General features: G+C 51.8%; 1 pseudogene; it reads right to left on the bottom strand.

Annotated features, from left to right (window-relative positions):
• Window positions 1-419: 419 nt before the first annotated feature.
• LOC142802869 (ubiquitin-conjugating enzyme E2 Z pseudogene) lies at window positions 420-1187 on the bottom strand (annotated as a pseudogene).
• Between the last annotated feature and the right edge of the window lie 3723 nt (window positions 1188-4910).

The following is a 4910-nucleotide window of genomic DNA, read 5'->3' as shown; positions in this document are numbered from 1 at the left end:
AAGTGTACGTTGCAAGCTCCATATTTTAGTATAGACGTTTCTTTTCCTTTTTTTTGAGATTCAACCACGTGTACACCATTTCATTCCTACGCACACACAGCTGCACGTGATGCCTGCAGACAGGCAGATTTGGTTAGATTTGGCAGATTTAGTTCCACCCGCGTTTTGCGAATTTTTATTTCAAATTTTCGTTCCGGGAGGTCTTCTCCTTGACTAGCGTCAACCACAGCCCACGTAAATACACAGCTCCACGGCTACGATTTAGATACGTCTTCTGCGTGGCCTCTGCAATCAGAGTCGTGACGAGGAACATCAAGTCACTTGCTCGATTTCCCGGCGGCCATCGCCACCTTGACCCTCTCGCGCAGCTGCGCAAGCCGTTCGAGAAGCGCGTCGAACTGGTACGTGGGGACATCCGGTTACTGGGAGTCGTTCATGCGCGTACCGCTCAAGTGAAGTTGCTTCTTGGCCGCCCTCTCGTACTCGCCGTAGAACTGCGGGAAGTGCTTCAATACCACCTCCCTCAGGGGAGACGGGTACGCCGACGCTCCTGTCAGACACTCTTCGACCGTGTCGCACACCGCCACTCTGATGGTCTCGTGCTGAAGGACGGCATTGTAGCATAGCTTGTCGCTCTGACAACTGCCCAACGTCGGGAGGACCCTCAGAGTGGACCCCTGGGCCACGGGGTTTTCCGTGCTCAGCAGCGCCTTGATGGATAACCGCACGCTTCCCAGGCACTGACCAGAACTCCACGTGGGCCCCGCCGAAGTGCCCAGGAGGCCCAGGCACACCTTGCCGTTCTCGTGGAAGCTCGGCCCAAACCTCACGCGCCCGGCGTCCGTGGTCATGAGGCGCACGCGCGGAAGACTGTTGGGGAAGTCGGGCGGACATTTCATCACGAAGTGGAAGAAGCCGCCTTCGTAGGGCGTACCGGGAGCTCCCAGGATCAGGGCGTGGATCTTGGCGATGTTGTTCTCCTCGGCGGAGACGAACACCCCAGGAACTCGGAAGAACTGGAGCTCCCTGATGTCGCAGCCGACCCTGCGCAGGCACTCGTCGCTCACCTCTTCGTGCTCGAACGGGATGGGGTCCCAGAAGTTCGCGGAAGTAGGCGGAGAAAGCTGCTGGCTAGACGTGGTGCCTTGCGTTTTCGCGCCGTTGGCTTGAGCTCGAGGGTCAGCCATTATTGCGTCGAATTTTTTGTGTGTGTGCCGCGGGCCGAGAACCGCACACGTACGTGGCTGCTTTTACAGGGTGGAATGCCACGCGTGCGGCATTTGGTAATGATGATGATGGCGGCCCTCAAACGTGTGCCACGTACCCACAGTGCAGAGGAAGGACAAACCCGGATGATTGAAAGAAACGAAATAGAAATATCTACAAAAGCAGGCTCGTGCAATAAATATTTGTTTATTTGCGGGCACGCGGCATATATTGGGAAATTTTATTAAATAAATACAGGGGGCAAAGTTGCAACCAACTCTAAGCGGGAAATCATACAAGTTGGATTGGGAAGCAAGAAATGTTCGGAAAGGAAGAATATTATGCAATACTTTGTTAGCTGAGATTAAATATCAATAAATAAAAATTGTATACATGCTTCAGTGAATTCCTTAAAGGCCACTAAACATTTCGGATCAACATATGCAGCAGCTCAAGATAAATCGGGGGAAAATTGAGGCACGAATGATCGCATCAACGCTGACTACTTCTTGTGATTGCAGCTTTTGAAGTACGCAGTCAACATACTTAATCTTTGTGGGCTCGTCGCCGGAAAGTTATGTATATATGGTGCTGCATTTAGCGTATTACATGAAGGCTGTCTGAAAAGTCATAGACGCCTGGTGTTGTACGTTCTGGGTGAGACGTGGTAGAGTATTCAGATTAAGACGAACCCGATATCTATCACATTGATGGTGCCCAGGTGAGGGTACAGGGTGAACTCAAATTCATGAGTATGGGCGAACGTTGGTTGCGCGGGGAAAGCCGCCCTGCTACCGCCTACCGCCCCCTTAATTATTTCAAGGGGGCGCCAAGTCGAGCCCACGCCATGTCAAGCTACGGGCCTATGCCGTCATGATTGAGCGAGAGTCATGGACACGCACGGTGTTCATAGCGATGACATCCGAGGATCCCTGACGTAACATTTTGCAGGAACTGTCTTCTACCAACCTTTACACCAGGTGACCCACGGCAGGCCTTTGTAAATAACTCGTTATCACTTCATGTTGACGTTCGAAGCTACACTGCAGACTCGGAGTGCAGAGACAGCCAGCATCAGCAGGTGTATATGGTAGGCTGGTTGGGCCTTATTTAAAATTGCGTGGGAGTGGGCGTCTTCATCATCATCTTATAGTTTCACTGTTCCTGAAAGCCAGTAGAAAATGACGTTTCCGAGTATGTGTGCCAGTTTTTTTCCCCCGGGGAATTCGGCTAACCATCGACGGAGATGCTTCAAAACACGGGCATGGGAGACCTACTCAAAGATGATGACGACGCTGGCCTTCAATAGAACAGAGCACCCACTGCCTGCTTTATGGTCAATACCCAGTTGTAGGCCATGTAAACTCTATAGTCATCATCATCGTCATCTCCTATCGTTTCGCTGGAGGATTTGAATAACTTCAATGGAAAAGCTTTGCGAAGTAATCAGTTGTCGATTTGAAAGCGACCAGATAGCGAGGGCTTCGCATCTTAAATATACAACGCACCATGCACTCTCCGCATTTCGGCCAATCAACTATTGTGCGTAAACTGCGTGGGTGTAATCGTCGTCGCCATCCTCTGATGTCATTGGGGTGACATTCAGTGATTGCGATGGGGCAGTTTTCAGAATCGACGAAGGGTTTAGTCATCACAGCTTGGTCAAAGAAGTGTTTAGCCCATGGTTATCACTGCAGCATTCGAAACAGTTGGAATACGCCTGGGCTTCCCAAATTCCTGTGCTGAAATTGTTGGCTCCAATTGCTGGAATTCAAACTCCTTGTTTACAGCTACACTATTATATTACAGGCCGCCAGGTGCACGGTTATACCTCACGCGCCACTCGATTTTACAGTCGCAGCTCTGCCGTCAGTGGAATCCCCTTCGGTATTGGGACTTGCACGATGCCCATATCGAGACAGTTCCTCCAGCGCACTGCAGCAACTCCGAGCAGCGTGAGATTCAGAAGCGGTCCTCATGGAAGTAACTTGGCCAAGTGAAGCAATAACAGCTGCTTGAAGTCAGTGTATCGTAGCTTGACCCAAAAAGCAACATAAAGATTTGTGACAGCATCGCCATCGATGAGAAAGACCGCGGCAGTCAGGCGGAGAAACTAGGGGAAGTGCAAGACTTAACGTGACGAGTTGTGCCCGTGCCGAGGGCTTTCGGGCATTCAGGTTGTCACACACGTCCCGTTAATAAGTGAGGCGATCGCCGGGCTAATTCCAAGGGCCGAAGTATCGGCCCCCCGAACCGCACCACGAAAGCGTGGACAATTTAGAAGTGGTCCTTTTTGGCGCGCCAGCGGACGCCGGCTGTGGCCCAAAGAACAAGTCAGAGCCGAGAGTTGATAAACAAACAAAATTATATTCTCAATAACGGCAGATCGAAGACAATACACAAGAATGCACACTCCACAATAGATGAGGATAATATGTCACCAATCAAACAACGTATTACACAGTACAATCAGCCACACTCGAAACAACAGACACAGACAACAATACACACTACAATGCAGTCGCATGCATTGAACAACCAAGACACTTAAAGACTAAAAAGATAGAAAACCTATTCAGTCCAAAGTCCTTGGAACAAAAGTCTGAATGATACTCTTCCGAGAATCACTCACTCAAAGTCCAGCGTTGTTGTCGTTCCGCTGCCCCCTGAAGTTTCTCTTCCAGGAAACCTCGCGTATTCAATTGGCCACTCTTCAAACTTCAACTTCTTCGCCAGAACACGTCGGCTTCACACGTGGAGCTGTTGCCACGCGTCTTCGCTCGATAGCGGTAAACACACGCTCTTGCCTGTAGCTCGAGCCTTCACCCCTCAGGTGGAAATCCTCTTCTTCTTCTCCTGCTTTGTCGCTACGGACAAAACCTTCGCCGACTACACGGCGGAATCCCTACGCGCTCTGGCGCTAACTTCCGTCTTCTCCTGATCTCTCGTCTCCGCTGCTCGGTTAAATACCTTCCGCGCGACATTCCAGAAAGTTCTCGTCATTTCGTCGGCGCGATACGCAGCGAAGGCTGGGGAGAGGCGAGACGGTTCGAATGCCCTCCGCGTCGGATGACTCAACTCGGTCTGACCACGCCTATTTCTTTCTGGAACTTTCCAGCGCTTGCTCGGCCGCCGTTGTGGGGTGAGGAGGTTCGCCGGCGAAGCCACGCTTCCGAGAGGAGAGCGCGCGCCCCGGGAAGCCTTGGATGTTTGTTTTCTTTTAGATGCGGAAGCATCTTATACTCGCGCCTTGTAGTGCGCCGTCCACGCCGTCCGCACCGCTTCTCGAACATTCGACAGCTGACGCGCGCGCATGCGCCGTCGCGCCGTCGCCCACTCTTCCACCATCTGTGCATCCCTTCCTCCTCTACACACCGCGTTCGACATCTACAATTCTCCTGATTCTCCAGTGGACGCGCATGAGGCGTCGCGCTTCGAGAACATTCAACAGCTGACAGTGCATGCGCCGTCGAGCTGTATATGTACTCAAGGTCGGCGCTCGCTCGCTCAGTTGCCGCTCGTCGGTTGGTTTGTACGGCGCGTCGACGTCCAAGGTCGCGGTGAAATGAATTCCAACGAATCCACAAACACAATGATCGACGACCCTTCGACCAGCGCCGCCCTTTCGCATACGTGTGTACGTGTTCACTCATTTAACACCCCCTCCTACAACCACGTGAACCAATTTAGCCATCGACCCAAGT

Source organism: Rhipicephalus microplus, chromosome 3, assembly GCF_043290135.1.
Source record: "Rhipicephalus microplus isolate Deutch F79 chromosome 3, USDA_Rmic, whole genome shotgun sequence".
NCBI classification, from domain to species: domain Eukaryota; kingdom Metazoa; phylum Arthropoda; class Arachnida; order Ixodida; family Ixodidae; genus Rhipicephalus; species Rhipicephalus microplus.
The sequence above is the reverse complement of the archived record's forward strand: the minus strand, read 5'-3'. Positions and strand labels throughout refer to the sequence as shown.